The following is an 18,983-nucleotide window of genomic DNA, read 5'->3' on the forward strand; positions in this document are numbered from 1 at the left end:
CTTCCAGACATTCCATTCCACCAGTGCCAATGCTGACACTTTGAATGAAGAAGCTTATTATTATACCATAATGACAGCAGAGGTTATATTTGGGTTGGGCTTTTAAGTAGATATGTATTGTTTTTTTACTTCTTGCATTTCTTCTCCTTAAAACTTTTATTTTTGGTGGGGAGGGGGCGCCTGGGTGGCTCAGTTGGTTAAGTGTCTGCCTTGGGCTCAGGTCATGATCCCGGAGTCCTGGGATCGAGTCCCGCATTGGGCTCCCGGCTCCTAGGGGAGCCTGCTTCTCCTCCCTCTGGTCCTCCACTCCCGCTTGTGTGCTCTCTTGCTCTCGTTCTGCTTTCTCTCTCAAATAAATAAATAAAATCTTAAAAAAAAAAAACTTTTAATTTTTTGGACCCACCCTTCCCTCATTCTCTTGTGGTGTCATTGAGGCTTCTTACCACTGTTGTGTTTTATTCCTATCCCCTCTGTAGGCATAGGGGTGACATTTGACCATATTAGAAAATCAGAATACTCATTCCACTTAACCACCATGGTTGGTTTTAAAAACAAGCTTGAAACCCAAACTGAGTCCATAAGAATCTTCCTTCAGACTTAAATACGGAGGCTGGGGGAAACAAGATTTTTTCCCCTCCTCTAGTATCCTAAGCCTGTAGACCAAAATCTGTTGACAGTCATCTTTTCCAGGTATATGGATGAAATTGTCTGAAGAACAAAGCCTCTACACACAGAAAAGCAGAGCCAAAAGATGGACTGAGTATCTTGATGAAAGAATTTTTCATACTGAATTGAGATAATGCCAGAAGTCTGGCCAACATATGAATCACCTTGTATTTGTTAGAGATTGCTCTGTAACAAATTATGCCAAAACTCAGTAGCTTAAAACAACAAACATTTATTATCTCACATATTTTTTAAAAAGATTTTATTTATTTATGAGAAAGAGAGAGAATGACCAGGGGGAGAAGGGCAGTGGGAGAGGGAGAAGCAAACTTCCTGCTTCCCTACTGAGCAGGGAGCCTTACGCCTGGCTCAATCGATCCCAGGACCCTGAGATCGTGACCTGAGCCGAAGGCAGATGCTCAATCGACTGAGCCACCTAGGTGCCCCGATTTCACATATTTTCTGATAGGGATCTGGGAATGACTCTACTGGGTGATTCTGGCTCAGAATTTCTCAGGAGTTTGCAGGCAAGGTGTCAGCATGGGTTTCAGACCTCTAAAGACTTGACGGACTGGAGAACCCACTTCCATCACGGTTCACTCACATGGCTATTGGCTGGAGGCCTCAGCTCCTCACAGGGTGGACGTCTCTTCATAACACAGTAACTGGCTTCCTCCAGAGTGAGTCATCCACGAGAGAACAAGGAAGAAGCCACGGCACATTTCATGACTTAGCCTCCAAAGCCACAGGCCTTACTTTTGCTTTCTCTCATTTGTCAAAAGCAAGTCACTAAATTTGTCTGGAAGGTATGAGTGTTTAGCTTTCTATGCTCTATAGTTTAGGAGACAATCTAGAAGGATACTGGATTAGGAGCCAAGAGGGCAAGATGCCACATCGAAGTAATTCATGAATACAGGGGTGAAAGAAAACAGCATTTAAAGGCTTACAATGAGGGCGCCTGGGTGGCTCAGTTGGTTAAGCGACTGCCTTCGGCTCAGGTCATGATCCTGGAGTCCCGGGATCGAGTCCCGCATCGGGCTCCCTGCTCGGCAGGGAGTCTGCTTCTCCCTCTCCCACTCCCCGTTTGTGTTCCCTCTCTCGCTGTGTCTTTCTCTGTCAAATAAAAAAAAAAAAAAAAAAAAAAAAAAAAAAAAAAAAAAAATAAAGGCTTACAATGAAAAACATCAGTCTCTTGTCCCAGCAATTCTACTTGACTCCTTCAGTCTCATTTCTCAGAGTTGACTGCTGAAAATGTCTGTTTCTTCTGCCCTTGCATCCATCTTTCTACTTCTTACTTTTAAGTTTACATATTGTCTGCCAACACTGTGTTATGATAAAGAAGACAGGTAGTTCATTCTCCGTTTCACTCACTCCACCCTACACAATTTGTGCCACAAATTTTGATTACATCAACAATCAGAGTTTACATTGTTATGACCATCAATTACTATTGACTGCTGAATTTAGGTTTCCTTTGTTGTTCAGCTGATCCTGGAGGTACCAATTTGATCTTTTCTCATTAATTTAGTTTTTTAAAAAATATATATATTCAAATATATACATGTACACACACACACTTATCCTTATTTCCATGATGTTTTAAGTGATTTCCCCAAGAATACTATTTCCTGGTATTCGTATCTTTGCACGATACCCTTCTCTGTAGTGTGGCTGGGACCTGGAAATTGCTTCTAATAAATGGAATGTGGCACAGGGGACAGGATGCATGTGATCACCACGGGAACATGATTGCATAAAAGTGTAGTTCCCATCTTGCCGGGGTCTGTCTCTCTCTCTCCATTGCTAGCTTTGAAGAAGCAAGCTGCCATGGATCTATGGCTGCAAGGAAATGAATTTTGCAAATAACTTAAAGGAGCTTAGAGGTTTTTCCCTACTCTAGCTTCTGTGAGAACCTAGTCCTGGCTGATACATTGATCATTGCCTTGTGAGACTGTGAACAGAAGACCCAGCTAAGCTGTGCCCAGACTCCTAACCCACAGAAACTGTAGGATGATACATGTGTGTTGTTTTAAGCCACGAATTCATAGTAAACTAATGTATCTTCCCATGAATTTTAAATTTGGGCAGTCACATTTGTTGTTGTTTCTAAAGAGTCTCTGCTTGTTGTCCTTCCCTCTCTCTATTTTAAAATAATGTTCTGGGGCGCCTGGCTGGCTCAGTTGGTAGAGCATGTGACTCTTGATCTTGAGGTCGTAAGTTTGAACCCCACATTGGGTGCAGAGCCTACTTGAAAAAAATAATATTCTGCTTTTGTTTCATGGATGTAATCTTTTTTCCCCTATTCTCTATATTGTCTCTGTTTAACTCTGGCTCTCTTAGGTGTGTATGTGTGCATTAATTTCTGGCTCTCCCAAGATACTGGTGATTCTTAGTGGTGTGTTATATTTAAGAGCTCTAATAAGCCAGTTGAGAAGATCTGTGTGCGAGAAGGTTATTAAGCTGGTATCCTTCACTGCAAGCTAATCTGGTGGTGAGGCAACCTTTTAATTGGGGGAATTCCCAAATGTTAATATTTAATGATCTTTTCTCCAGGGCTATTAAGTTTCCCAAGAATCCCCTATACATTTTTTGGGGGGAAAGCTACTAGTCTTCTGTGAGGGTGAAAAAGGCTGGGTGAACTCTTTGTTCAGTATGAAGATTTTCATTTATTAGCACCATGCCTCATTTCTGTCTTTATTTGGCCTGGTTGTCCTGAAATTCAAAGATTTCTGGGTTTAATTTCTTTCTTTTTTTCTTTCTTTCTTTTCTTTTCTTTTCTTTTCTTTCTTTCTTTCTTTCTTTCTTTCTTTCTTTCTTTCTTTCTTTCTTTCTTTCTTTCTTTCTTTCTTTCTTCCTTCCTTCCTTCCTTCCTTCCTTCCTTCTTCCTTCCTTCCTCTTTCTTTCCTTTCTTTTCTTTCTTTCTTCTCTCTTTCTTTCTTTCTTTCTTTCTTTCTTTCTTTCTTTCTTTCTTTCTTTCTTTCTTTCTTTCTTTCTTATTTTCTTTCCTAGAAATACTTGGTTCTTTGTAATTGGCTATTGATGGTATAATAAAATAAATTTAAGCATCACCTAATTTAAACATTTAAAATAGTTCATTGAAGGATAATCTATAACACAGTATGTTAAGCCTAATTGTCAAAATTTGGGGCTTAATTTCGTGAAAGAATAAACTTTTTCAGTGGTCAAGTTAGGTCAGATGAGGTTTAAGGTTGCCTGGTGTAACCTGGTGTTCTAGTTGTCTATTGTTGCATGAAAAACTATTCCAAAACTGAGTAGCTTAATCTTTTATTATTATTACTACCTCTCATGGTTCTGTGAGTTGCCTGAACTCAGCTGAGTGGTTCTTCCTTGGTTAGAGGTTTCTCATGCTGGTGCAGTAAGACAGCACCTGGGGCTGGGATCACTGGATGCTCAACAGGAAGAAATGCCCCTGATGACTCACTCACAAGGCTGGTAGTCAATGCTGGCTACAGCTGGAAGCTGAGCTTCAAATACTCTCTTCATGTGTCTTAAGCTTCTGCACCTAGTGGTTGGGTTTCAAAAACACGTGTTCTAAGATAAAGCTGGCCTGAAAATCTATACAGTGCCAGTTCTACCATATTCAATTGGTCAAAGGAGTCTAGACCTGCCCAGATTCAAGAAGGAGATATCCCCACCTCTTGATGAGAGAAGTGTCAGGTAATTTGTGGCCATCTTTAACCTACCACAAAGGACCTCACAGGCTGGGAGCAAGGATAGGAGGGCTCAGCTCTTCTGTAGATAAACTTTGACTCAGTCTCCTCAGGGTCAGTTTTGCAGCTCACTGTGACAACCATCTTCTGCCACACCTTGCCTCTGAACCTTGATTCTCTTAGGATTTTTAAGTCAGTTTGAAACTTCCATTACACTGCCGATCCCACTCTCCCCTGTCTGCCTCCCATCTCCTAAAACGTTTACTGAAATCACTCAATTGCCAGTGTCTCTTTTCCTTATTCTTTGTCCTTGTATGTTCATACCTTTTAAATTCTTGACTTTGCCTTTTAGTGGAGTTCCACAAGAAAGAAACAAGAAATCCATATGGTGTATTTATCTGAGTCCAACACAAATTTATACCCATCATAACTTGATAACAACTTGATTTCGTAAAGTGCTTTAAAAGAGAAAAACATGCACTTTTGCAGACATCATTTTATTTGATCCTCATTAATTTTGAAAGAAAGGCAGGGCATATTTAAATGATTTCCATTTTAGAGGTGAAGAAGCTGAAAGTGGAGACAAAGTGATTTGCACAATATTGCATGAGTAATTTTCTTTCTTTTAAGTCTTCTAGGGAAATATTCTGGAATTAAGCCTAAAGGTGATAAGGACAAGTCAAAGTAAATAAAACTTGTTTTTTTTTTTTTTTTTTTTGAGGCAGAGGCTGCAGTGCATGGAGTTCAGAAAAACTTGCTATGGAGCAGCCAGTTTGGAATCTGTGTGGGTTTTCACACAAATAATGAGCAGTTGTTATGGTCAGGTGAGTCAGGAAACTATTCAGTGACAAACTAGGAACACTTTGGTGATCTAGCTCGGCTTCCTACTTCAGGCCACACTGCTCATTCTGTTCACTTGATCCACATGCTGGGATGTGAGAATTTTTTCCCACATCCCTTTGCAGAAGCCCGTTTTGGCCGTGCTTATGGTAGTGACTGAGTTTCAAAGAGGAAGACCCTCTAATGTCTCCCAGGCATACTACAAAGGAAATGTAAGTCATCAGATAGTAGGATCTGGATCTGCGCCAGGATAACTCGACTCTTCTTGTAGAAGGTGCCATGGGATGGAAGAAGTGGGTCCCCTCAGTTTTATGTCTTGTCTGAAATATGATAACCATGCTAATAAATTTAGTGCCACACTCTTTACAGTGTGCTCATCGGACCCCTCGAATAAGGCAATAAACCATAATAAGGTCCACGATGCTTTCAGTTATTAGACATTCATTTCTGCTCTACATTTTTCCTTTTCTGCCAAAGTTTGGCTTTATTGATGTGCTTTCTGGAGGCACGGGAGAGGGTAGGGGTAGAAAAAAAAGGTCTACTTTTCAGAAATCTGAGAAAAAGTATATGTCTATCAAAGTAAAATCTAGGCTCCCTAATGGAGGAAGACATAACATTTCTGTCATTGTATCCCCAATAAATACATAGGCCTATCATAATGAACAAAGCCTGTTTGGAGGCACTCCTGGGTCTTTTCAGAGCCATAGGCTAGTTTATGTTCTCAACACTGTAATTAAGAGAAGCATTAAGTTTTTCTTTTAGTGGTTAGTAGTTAGGATATGTGTAACCCCTACCTCTCAGACTTTTTTGAGAGCAGGAAGGCATCCAGAAAAGTTTATGGGACATGGCAGTGAGCTCCAGAGAGAGGGGCTGTGTTTGTAAAGAAAAAAACAAGAAAAAGAATTGAAGTTGGTGTAAAAGAAGATAATGGTATTTACTTTTCTTGTCCTGATAGTTGATGCTGAAAATTCACCCTTCCAGGTGTTCATAGCAAGGCTGGAAAGGTTAGTTTCTTCCCTTTTGGCCTCTCCCTCTATATTTTACAAAACATTTCAATTCTCACTTCCTTTCTAGACATGCTGTCAGAACTGGAATGTCAGACTCAAACCAAAATTTCACTTCTGATGTTCACCCAGGATTCGGAGCAAACTGGGCACTACTCGCCAAACAGAATTAAGGCCAGTAATTCCACTACTGGGTATTTACCCAAAGAAAAACAAAAACACCAATTCAAAAACATACATGCACCCCTATGCTTATTGTAGCCTTATTTATAATAGCCAAAATATGAAAGCCACCCAAGGGTCCATCGATAGATGAATGGATAAAGATGTGGTTATACATACAATGGAATATTTCTCAGCCGTAAAAAAAGGATAAAATCTTGCCATTTGCAACAATATGGATGGGCCCACAGGATATTATGCTAAGTGAAATGAGAAAGACAACATCATATGATTTCACTTATATGTGGAATCTAAAAAAATAAATGAAGAAACAAATAAAAAACAGAAACACATTCACAAATACAGAAAACTGGTGTTTGCCAGAGGAGGAGGGTGAGGGAATAGGAGAAATAAGTGAAGGGGATTAAGAGGCACAAACTTCCAGTTATAAAATAAATAGTCATTGGGATGAAAAGTACAGCATGGGGAATATAGTCAATAATATTGTAATAATGCTGTATGTTGACAGATAGTGACTACGCTCACTGTGGTGAGCACTGTATAATGTTTAGAATTGTCAAATCACTATGTTGTACACCTGAAACTGATATAACATTGTATGTTAACTATTCTGTGAGAAAAAAATGGAATTAAAGAGCCATTAATGTTGATGAGATGCTACACTGAAAAATCTTAATTCCAATTCCCTCCAGAAACTGAAGACCCTCAAATATCCTTCTACTCTGAAACTCTCATGTAATAAAATTAAAATTTCCCCATTCATTCTTACCTCTCACCAAAGATTCTTTGTATTTTGAATGACAGTCTTTTATCAGCAACAAAATGGCAATCTTAGTGAAAAACAAAGTAGGATTATCGAAAAGAATCATGTCTCTTGGAGATTATGAGTCTAGGATCATGCCAAATCTCTTGGTGATTTTTTTCTTTCTAACTTTTGATTGGCAGAGAACCTTTCCCCTGAAAGATTGGGGTAGGTGAGAATGGGTGAGAAGAGAAGGCTTAGGTGATAAGTAAAGAGAAGATTTTGGTTTCTTTGTAAGTTTCTGGAAGGCCCTTAATGCAGGGAGAAACTGGAATCAGTAAAAGAAAATTGTGGTGAAACAGAAATATACAAGTGGGGCTGAGCGATGGCAAGCAATTTCTGGGGATCCTTCATTGTCCATTATACTGGAACCCTTCTCCATTATATTGGAAAGTGAGTGAACCATATCAGTAAAAGAAGAGTGAGGCTGGGAGCTTTATGTGATGTCCCCAAGACAGAATTCATATTGCTTTGTCTGCATTCCTCTCTAGACTTCTGGGGGTGAGGAATTGGTAAGGAAAGAGAGGGTTGTGTTGAGACACTGACTTACTGGAAGATGTTCTTAAATGTGATGCTTACTTCTTTGTTCCCCTCCGAAACGCTCTGAAAAACAAAACAAAACAAAAACCATATCCTGCATTTGTGCTATTTGCTCACGAGAACAAATGAAATCAGAGCTAAGTACTGACTAAAGAGTTCCTGGTTTGGGATCTTAATAATGGCCTTTAAATTGCTATAATTCCCTTCATCTATGCTACAAGGAAGATCTTATTCATGTAATTTAGAACTGGATCATGCATAGAATTTGTAACAGACACTAAGTGAATTGCTAGACAAAGAGCACAATTGACCCTTCTTTCAAAGCTGTTATTATGGAAAATTTATGGTAAGACAAATCTATCCTTTTATTACCCAAATGGAGGCAAAGCAGCACATAAGTTTTCAACTACACCTTCTGTGACTCAGTTCCGAACTGTGATTTGGGCAAAACAGATTCAAATAATCACATGTGGATGTGCATTCTCAATTATGAAGTTAGATTTGCAAATCAGGAAGTTCTAGCTTTGGGGGTGGGGGTGGAGAAGAGTGGTGACAACATGGCGTAGCTTTGAGCTCTTGAAGTCCTCACACATGACCAGAGGGGCACAGAGCAGAACTCATGAGAACGTGTTTATATAATCCTGTGGAGCTTGTTTTATTTTCAAAAGTTATCAGGAGGTCTGACTGATTCGCCTACTATGCTTCACTGGGAGATAAAAAGGCCATATTCTCTAGACCCCAAAATTGAGAGAGTGGCTGAATCTAGGGATTGGTAGGTAATGTGATCTGCCTTTTGTAGCAAGCCAGAAGCCAGATGTCCCCTCCCCTTTGATCTGAATAACACTTTAGGCTGCAGACAATAAGATTGGTTTTAAATTTATTGTCTCTTTGATTTCTGCATCCTAATGCTTTTTAAATTCTTTACACAAGACAGGGCTATATATAGGCAACTGGGGTAGTTCAATGGAGGCCAAAAAAATGCCAGTAGCTTTGGAGAAGTGCTGGGCAGAGTCTCGTGTACATTTTTCTCAAGGAAACAAAGACGACTCGGGGGCAGGGACTTTTCCAGTCGTTTTACTCCAAAATGAAGTTTCCCACTCCAGGTCCTGGCCAGATTTGTGAAAAAGATCCTTTCAGAACACCCTTCCTAGCAAAATATTAAAGCAGGAAAATCTGGTTTAAATGCAGGAACCCACCTCAGAATGTCTTCCTTCTCTACAGTCTGTAGAGCCTTCAGCCCCTTAATGTTTTCTTCCTGTCCTTGACGCAGCTCGAGTGAGGCAGCCGATGGGGGCCAAGAGTTTGCTTTCACCAGCCTTGTTGATGGTGGAGATACAATGTCTGAATCCAACCTCACCCCCGTGAGAAGAGTTAAATGGCATTTGGGAATGTCCTTCAATTAATAGGAAGTAGGCGATATTGACTGGACCCTCAGTTGAATGGGTTAAAAACATGTGGCCTAGTTCCTGCCCTCCAGGGGATCAAATCATGCACAACTGCCCCAAGAAGTCAGCCTGTTCTGGGCAGAACACTGGAAAGAAGGTAAGGAAAAGGGGTTCAAGTCTCAAAATGTTTTCACTGTACCGTGGGACCTTGAGTGAGTCATGGCTTCTCTTCATCTCCATTTTCTCTTCTGGAATCTTAGGCGAACTCATACTGACCTAGCCTTTTATTACACTGAAAAGTCTTTTCATAGACAGAATCTTATTTGAGTCCAGTAATCACCCTGGGAGGTAGCCAGGCAGCACGGCACACATTTTAGGATGAGAAAGTTGAGCTAAGGGGTGAAGGCATTCCTGGAAGCCTCCTTACCAGTGGGAGAAAAAGGTAAGACTGGGACTCACCTTCTCCAGTGCTCTGGCTCCTTAATAAGCCCTACCCTGCCTCTCTGCCTGTGAGTCGTGAAGACCGGAGTGGGGTTTTGTCTGTAAGAAGGCTTTGCAAATGGACACAGTGATTGATGAGCAAAATTCTGATCCTTCTCCCCAAGAACCCCTGTAAACTCCCAGGAGAGGGGCTGCACCATGAAACAGCAAGGAATAAGAAACCAGCAAAAGCTGCTCTTCTCTGCTCTTCTCCGTGCTACTCACCTTGGCAGCAGGCTCAGTCCCAGGGGCTGCACTTTGTGGACACACCTCTGGCAGTTTTCTAGCCCGTTTTCTGTCCATTCCTCGGATATCAGGTATTAGGCTGTAAAGCACTTTTTACGTTATGGTTATGAAATATGAATGATGGCGCAGCGGAAGCTTTTAAGTCAGATGGGGATGGCTCCCAAGACAGGCTCTTAGAAATCTGAAGGATAGTCGGGAGAGGCTCTGGATTTGGGAGCAAAAGCAGACGCTTGCCGCACCAAGTAGCCAGGTGTCCCTAATACAATTCAGCAGCGGTCACAGAGCCCCGTCCTAGAAGTTTTGAAGAAATGTGAAGGAAATAGAAGACCCAGTCTATAGACCCGTTACATTACAGACTAATTGTTAGCAGAAGCACTTGTTTTAAACGGAGGTCTCTTAAAGTGACTGCCTCAAGTTGTCCTCTCAGACTTGGGCCCACCTGCCTCTTCTCTACTCTTTCATCCTTTTCCAAAAGACTTAGAATCCATCCCATCTGAATGGAGACTTCCAATGTGTTGAGTGAATGCCCAAGAGGTACTAATTACGTGATCAAAATTACTTGAGATGGCCCGAGAAAGAACCGTATAGGGACTGTGGGATTTTATCCCAAAGGACCAGAACCTCAATTTATACTCCATTCTTGAGAATGAGCACCAGTTCTTTGTTCAGACATGCAGGCTCTCCCTGTGGCTCCCAGATGCCATTGGGTGCTGTCAAATAGGAGGACTGGTCTGCGGGTGACCCAGTGCTGTGGGCAGGGAAGCGGGCGGCCACATCTTGGGTCCTGCAAGAGGGAGAGGGCACTGCTAAGAATTGAGATTTATATTTGAGTCTGGCCTTTCCAATCCAAGAATCCAAATGCACACAAGACTGTAGAGAAGCCTGGAAATTCCATTGTTGTCCCTTAGGCCTTGCCCGAACCAAAACATGAAGAAGGGAGCCCAGGGGACACCATTTAAATATAAATCACCTGGGGTCCCTAGCACAGGGATATTTAAACATGGCATTTAAAGGGTAAAGAATAATCCTGTCTTACAGTGGGTATCTAGTTGTTCTTTCTAAAGCTACTATCTGATACCATTTGATTCTCATAACTTGGTGAGGTAGGGAGGTGAATGCGCATTTGGCAGATTGAGAAATCTCAATTCTGAAAGGTCCAGTGAACTTCTTTTTAAAAATATCCAATAAACCAAAACTAACAAGAAATAGGATATCTGAATATTATTAAAATATTAAATAAATTGAAGATAATTGAAACTCTAAACCACTGCCTTCAGTAGCAAAATCGATCAACAATTTAAGGAAAAGATAACACCAATCTCACACACTTTAACAGGGAATAAAAAAGGTAGATGACAAAATGAATTTGATACTAAAATCTAATAGAGGCATATAATAAAGGAAAGTATAGGTTAACTCAGTCATAACCTTAGATCTAAAAGCCCTAAACAAGATATTAGCAACCAGAATTCAAATAATGCATAAAAGGATAATATACCATGACGAAATTGGGTTTATTATTCCAAGAATGTTGTAACTATTTAATATTGGATAATCAAGCAATTTAATCCATCATAGTAGCAGAATAGAGAAAAATGATCATCTCATTTGATGAAATGCATAAAAACTCTTAACTAGAATACAATAGAACTTCCTAAATCTGATAAAGATGGGGGTGTGGGGGGGGCGTGTACACCTAAGCAAGAATTATACATAATGGTAAAATGCTTTTCCTTTGAAATTGAGAACAAGAATGCTACTGTCATCATCACCAATCAGGTTTATACTGGATAAAGGTCCTAAGCAGTGCATTAACGTAAGAAAAAGAAATAAAAATGTAAAAATTGCTGGGGCACCTGGGTGGCACAGGTGGTTAAGCATCTGACTTGGTTTCGGCTCAAGTCATGATCTCAGGCTTGTGAAATCGAGCCCCATGTCTGGCTCTGCACTCAGTGCAGAGTCTGCTTAATTTTCTTCCTCCCTCTCCCTCTGTCTCTCTCTCTCTCTGTCTCTAAAATAAATAAATAAATCTTTTTGAAAAATATAAAAATTGTAGGAATTAGGAATATATAAAACTTAGTATTTACAGATAATATTACATACATGTATAATCTAAAATAATCTATAGACAAATTATTAGAATTGATAAGCATATAAAAGAGCTGCTGGATATAATACAAGACATATTTTATATAAAATCTGTTGCTGATACACACATACTTTTTTAAAATTTACAATAGCATAACAAAATACCAAGTACCAAAGAACAAATACAAGAAAATATGTGCACAACCTCTACACAGAAAATTATAAATCATCATTATGATTAAAGACCTTAAGCAGAGACATACATAAGCATATTTATGCGCTGAGTATTTCAGGGTGTTAATTCAGTCCTCACTGATAAATAGATTCAGTGCAATCCCATTCAAAATCCCAACAGATCTCACTGTGAAACCTGACAAGCTGATTCTAATATTTGAATGTGAAGGCAAAATGTTAAGAATAGCCAACACACTTTTGAGAAAGAGAACAAGGTAAAAAAAAAATTAAAAGGTGTTCTACCAGATAGCAAAAACATTTTTTGAAACTACAGATATTACAGCAGTGTGGTTACTGGTGCAAGGATAGGCAAACATGAATAGAATAGAGAGCAAAACAGACTCAGATATGGACACACGACCTAGGACACAGATCTGTAGCACTCCAGAGAAGTGGGGAGAGGATGTCTGCAATAAGTTGTGCTGGGATAACGGGATATTTATATAGTAAAAGCAAAACTCAACCTCTCGCTAATATTATATGCAAGTATCAGTCCAGGTACTTTGTAGATCTAAATGTAAAAAGCGAAGCAATCCAGCTTTTAGAAGACTATCTTCATGATTTGGGGAAAGGGAAAGATTTTTAAACAATACACAAAGAATTACCAAACATAAAGATTGATAAATTTTACTACATTAAAGCTAAGAGCTTCTCTTCATCGAAAGGTATCTTTAAGGCACACCTGGGAGAAGATGTATGCAATATATGTTTTTGATAAAGGATTCCCACCCATGTACATAAAGACCCCCTAGAGGGGCACCTGGGTGGCTCACTCGGTTGGACGTCTGCCTTTGGTTCAGGTCATGGTCTCTGGGTTCTGGGATCGAGCCCTGCGTTGGGCTTCCTGCTCAGCGGGGAGTCTGCTTTTCCCTCTCCCTCTGCCTTTCCCCGCACCATGTTCTCTCTCTCTCTCAAATAAATAAAAATATTTAAGAAAAAAAGAAGAACCCCTATAAATTCATATGAAAAGACCCCAAATAGTACAATTTAAAAATCAGCAAGAAACTAGATGGGAAAAGACATCCAAATGGGCAGTACATTTTCAAAAAGATGCTCATTCACATTACTGCTTAGGGAAGTCCAAATTAAAATTACAAAAAGATATCACTGTGATTTAATATACCCACCAGAATGGCTAAAATTAAAAAGACAGACAATACCCAGTGTTGGTGAGGATGCAGAGCAAAGAAACTCTCTTATGCTGTTGGAGATCATGTAGATGACACCCTGTCATATCCTATGAATTATCTGCAACTGTGGATATAGGAATTCTATCTATATTGCCTGCTTCTCACATGGGCCATTCTACCACCTGGTAGAGGCTCTCTCTTTTCCTTTGCCATGCCAGGCTCCTTTTTGCTATTAAAACATTCTTCAAGACAAATGTCGGGGCGCCTGGGTGGCTCAGTCGTTAAGCGTCTGCCTTCGGCTCAGGTCATGATCCCAGGGTCCTGGGATGGAGCCCCACATCGGGCTCCCTGCTCCGCAGGAAGCCTGCTTCTCCCTCTCCCATTCCCCCTGCTTGTATTCCCTCTCTCGCTGTGTCTCTCTGTGTCAAACAAATAAATAAAATCTTAAAAAAAAAAAAAAGACAAATGTCTACAGAACAATCTTCAACTTTAAACTTCAATGACCCAAGCTCAGCTATTAAAATGTACTCACTGCAAATGCCCATCCATTTTCATTCGTGGTGTGTTTCCTGCTTAGTATATTGTATAAGATAAGGGGTGATTCACAGAGAAATCGGGGGTCCTAAAAATCCTCTAACCCAAACAGTTGTGGAAATTGAAGTGTAGTAAGTCAGTATAAATAATATATTGTCATGGATAACTGGAACTGAAAGAATATGTTACCTCTAAGTGCCAGAATGAACCAATTCACATGCAAACCAGGTAATAAAGTGATAAAGCTTGGATTGAGGAGATGGGCAATGCTTTCCCATTGCGACTGAGAGGAGATGGTCTCAAGCAATCCTGACTGTTCCTATATGAGAGAAAGAAATGATGTTTATTGTTTTGTATTAGGAATTTCTGCTTTATTTCTTTTTACCCTTGACAACCTTATGCAATCTGTTTGAGATCTTTTTTATCTCCATGTTTAATGAGGAATCAGAGGTTTAGCATGCTGTAACATTCTTCAAGTCACCAGGCTAGTAAATGGCCGAGCTGGGATATAAGATTGGCTCTAACCTCTAAGTCCGTAACTTTTTTTTTCTTACATTTTTCTGCCCCTACAGTTCTCTTAGGGTCATGACTTCTCATTTGAGGGCATGTATTTAAAATGTGTATTTCAGAAGACCACCTTTCTCTGAGTTACCATTCAGTCTTAGATGGGAATCCAGTGAAAAGAGGGAGTCATATCAGAAAGGGCCTCTTTGAAGAGCTGTGAGGTGGTCACTGGGAGAATGTGGTGGGGTCAGTGTTCTTGTACCTGTCACACAAAACCAGAAGTAGAAGCTAAAGAACAGAGGGGCCTGAGCTTCTAGGTTAGCACCCTCTCTCCACTTCTTAGCCCCACATTCTTCTGTGGAACAAATCCCCCTAAATGCAATAGTTTCTCAAAAATGGCCAAACCATTCTGGTCTCAGGATGTAGGATGGAAATCTTTGAAGATCAGGCAAAGTATTATACAATTTGGTAACTCTTCATGTCTTCTAGAACTTGAAGTATAAGGGAGGGCATTTTCTTTCTTGAAGGAATTTTCTCTTCTAGTTCTGGCCAGCATGAGAAAACTGAGAACAACTATCTATTCATTTGTGGTTCTTTCACTAACAATAAAATACTCTCCCAACAGAAGGATTTAATTTCAGCAGCAAATAACTTCAAAATGACTCTAAATGAGGTCCAAACGGGTCTCAATTTGACCTCAAATCAAGCAATGGACATACTACAATATTAATAGGAGACTCTGGGAAATTCTAGCACCACACGATCCAGTTTTGTTCAAACATTCTCTTTGTTGATAGGATATGGTTTTACCTTGTCAGATATATTTCCAGATTGATTCATTATGAGGTAGATTAGGTGGCAGCTTCTCTTAGTCTCACCGTATTCCTCATTTGGTTCTCACCAATTCCTATTCATTTTTTGCCTTGTGTTATACTCTACTTCATATCATGTAGAGAAAGAAGAAAATTCTGGAAGGTGTATATTAGCTGTCCCTTGAAGGATACACACACACACACACACACACACACAGCTCCATGCTGTTAGTTTCTTTGGCTTTTACAGAAGTGTTGGTGGTTTCAATACTCTTGGGCTAGATATTTGATAAAAAAAACTACACTAAGGTTTGAATAGGCAGTATCGCATGAAAAAGAAGGATCTGTTAGAAGGGCAATGTTTTTACCATATCTCAAAAATAAGATTATAAGACCACCATTGTGTTAAGGCTTTATAATCTTTGTCTATCTATCCCCATTTCTCCTGAATCAGCTCATTCTATTTCTGTGATCTTAGAAAGAAGATAGTGGCTGAGAGTGTTTCTTTGGAGTGTCTGCATTTTGGTTTCTCCACTTACCAATTGCATGGGAAAGTTACCAGCTTCTCTAAGCATTAATTTTCTTATCTGCAAAATGGGGATACTAGTCATCTTTACTTCATATTAATTATTATCATGAGGATTAAACAAAGTAATGCATATAAAATGCTTAATGTAGCACCTGGCATAAAGGAAGTCCTTAATACATATATACTTTACTTTTTTTTTACCATGTAAAATATAATATATACATAAAGTTTACCATTTTAACCACTTTTAAGTGTACAGTTCTGTACATTAAATACATTCTCATTGTTGTGTGACTATCATCACCATTCATCTCCAGAATGTTTCCAGCTTCCCAAACTAAAACTGCATATTCATTGAACAAGTCCATTCCCTCTCCCCCTGAGCTCCTGGAGACCATCATTCTATTTTCTATCTCTATGAATTTGACTTGGGTATTAATTTCATGTAAATAGAATCAAACAATATTTGTTTTTTTGTGACTGAGTTATTTCACTGAGTATCACGTCTTCAAGGTTCATGCAGCTTGTAGCATGGGTCAGAATTTCCTTCCTATTTAAGGCTGAATAATTTTCCATTGTATTAATACCTATACAGTATTGTAATAGTCAGAGTTTTATTCTAGCCACTGAAAAATATGATTTCATTTACTTACTGGCCAAGACACTGCTTCAGTGGGGATCAATATCGCTCCTAGTCAAATGATAAGAAATGCAGGCTTATGACTGAGGAGTAAAATTCTAAGGTCATCTTTAAGTTCTTTTCTCCACCAGTGTTTATAAAGTCTCAGTTAGGACATATCTCACTTTCTTCATGGTAAAGAATGCCTATATCCAGAGGAAGAAGACAGGTATTTCTGTACTCAGATATGCAGGTAGAGGGAAAAGATTTGGAGAAAAAGAGTAGGGAAATTTTTGAAAAAAAAATCTGATGTTAAGTTTTAGAACAAAAATAAGAACAAGAGAAGGAAGAGGAAGACCAGATAGAAAGAACAGGGCAAGCTACTTGGACAGATAATCCAAAGATTGTACCAATATATCTCCCATCTCACATTCTCTTCTTACAATGTGGTGTTTACATTCCTTCATCAAGAGGTAGGGTCTAAAAAAAAAAAAAAGAGGTGGGGTCTATTTCCCTACCCCCTCAACCTGGGCAGAGGTTTGTAAATGTCTCACCCAGTAGACTAAGATGAAGGTGACTGGATGTGACTTTTGAGCTTTGGTCAAAAAAGTGTTATATGTTTTGCTTTGGATTCCTCAAGCAGCCCTTATGGAGACACTGAGCCTAGAGCCAGCACCAGCCTGCCAGCCAAGTTAGTCAGCCATCTTGGAAATGCACGTTCCAGCCCCACTCAAGCTTCCCAGTTTTCAGAGGGCTGAGAACCCAGCAGACATAATACTACAACCTTATGAGACTCCAAAGTGAGAACCGCCCAGTTGAGCTGTTTCCAAACTAACAAAAACCATAAAAAATGAGAAGTGATGATTGTTGACTTAATTCACTGTTTGGGGGCATTTTTAATGCATTGATTGATAAATTATATAGTTACCTTCTCTTACCATTCAGTATCACACAATGATGGGCATGAAGTAGCTCTCCTTTGAGAAGACTTAAAGGCATCCAAAGTGCTGCAGGCATCTATTGCAGGCCGGGCCAGTGCAGGCCAACTGTCAAGTCTTTTATTTCCATGAATACATCACAGGCAGGTAGAAGTGGGCAGCGGGAGTCTGAAATGGAATATTTAGCCTCAGAAATTTATGGCCTGTTAGTTGGGCCATCAGCATACATGGACTATTTAAAGAATAGGCAAAAAAGTATACTTATAAATTCAACAGCTATCACTCAGCAAGGGAGAATAAACCTTGATTAAACCGGAGAGGAGATTCTTCCTAAGGTAGACTGATATTTTTCCTAGGTTCCTTGATACTCAGGCCTTTGCCCTCTGCTAGGCACTCTAATTCAGAACACAACTTTATTTTTAGTTTTTTAAAAAAGCAATATTTATTTTAGAGAGAGGGAGAGTGAGCAGGGGGAGGGGCAGAGACAGAAGGGGAGATAGAATCTCAAGCAGACCCCTGCTGAGCATGGAGCCTGACACAAGGCTCGATCCTACGACCTTGAGACATGACCTGAGCTGAAATCAAGAGTTTAACTGACTGAGCCACCCAGGCGCCCCAGAACACAACTTTAATAATGGCTTCAACAAACCTTTAGGAGCATTTGGACCCTTTCTTTCAAACAACGGTTCTAGAATATTTCTCCATAATAGTGTACAGGTATCCCCCACTTTCTGGAAGTTCCTGTTACTTCCCTTTGCTTTTCACAAAAGACCTACAGTAGTACTTGGTTTTGCTTCAGAAAAAATCTGAAGATTTTCGCTTTTACAAAAAAGAAAGCAAAAAGCAAAAATGGCATTTAGCATTTGTTTTGCAGTGAGCCTTACAGAGGCAGCATGCACGCAAGTGAGCTGAGAGGGGCCCCACCAAGCTCCTTCCCCAGGAACTACACTCAGCATCTCAGCATCAAGCCATTACAGCTTTGAACCATGTCTGTGCTTTATCTTGACTGATTTTGTGCATCCGTTAGCAAGATGTGTCCTGAGGTATCAGAAAAGTCCGAGAGAGGTTGTTTTTGGGGTCTGGGAATGCTCAGATAATTTTCCATATAAATTAATGGTAATTGCTTCTTTGCATTATGCCATTTGGGCCTACGAAAAGTTTCATGAGCATACTCCATTGTCAGATAGCAGGGGGAGACCTGCATTTTGAAGAGAACAGTTTAACCTGATGAAAGAGTTAAGCAGTGGGAAGGGTTTTAGCCTTGGGGTCAAGAGATTTGGATTCTAGTCTTAATGTGTTCACCAGCACTAACTGTGATTTTCAGCAAGTCCCTTGGACTTCAGTTGTTTTTACTCTGTGAAATAGGAGATTTCATCCGATGTCTGAAGATTTTTGCAACTCTATGACTCTAGGATTCAGAAGATTTCCCAGTGATGAAATGTCTCCCCAGACAGTAACTGTGTCTGTTCATGAAATGTATCTGTATAAATTGGGGCATATTTCAGCAAACTTCTAGACCTTAAGAGTGCACGGCATTTAGGAACACTGAGTAAATAAATTTAAAAACACACAAGCACACTTTTATTGAAATTGAAGAGTGTTTTGCCAAAAGTCGTTTGGTTCTTGATCATAAATACTTGCATGTGTCCTATCATTGCTTGAAAAGGATTTGTATCTTGTGCTTAGTGCTAGAACACAATACAGTTATATTTCTGTTCGGTTTCCCTGGTATATAGTTTACTAACCCATAGCTTGAAGTCATCCATACTTGTGGTTCT

At 39.8% G+C, this 18,983-nt stretch overlaps 1 protein-coding gene across 2 annotated transcripts in view; it reads right to left on the bottom strand.

Moving 5' to 3' along the window:
• Positions 1-1,784: 1,784 nt before the first annotated feature.
• FMN1 (formin 1) overlaps positions 1,785-18,983 on the bottom strand; it is a 310,736-nt gene continuing 293,537 nt past the window's right edge. The window contains exons 18-20 of one of the 2 annotated variants that reach the window (XM_045900408.3): positions 17,196-17,373; positions 13,993-14,122; positions 1,785-10,601 (exon numbers count right to left, since the gene is read on the bottom strand). The gene's annotated coding sequence lies outside the window, so the exon portion shown is untranslated. The remainder of the gene's footprint in view (positions 10,602-13,992; positions 14,123-17,195; positions 17,374-18,983) is intronic. The other variant, XM_064570714.1, reaches the window with a different exon arrangement.

The sequence above is a fragment of the Mirounga angustirostris genome, unplaced genomic scaffold, assembly GCF_029215605.1.
Source record: "Mirounga angustirostris isolate CCGP_5_RB_7025 unplaced genomic scaffold, mMirAng1.0.hap1 SCAF_9, whole genome shotgun sequence".
NCBI classification, from domain to species: domain Eukaryota; kingdom Metazoa; phylum Chordata; class Mammalia; order Carnivora; family Phocidae; genus Mirounga; species Mirounga angustirostris.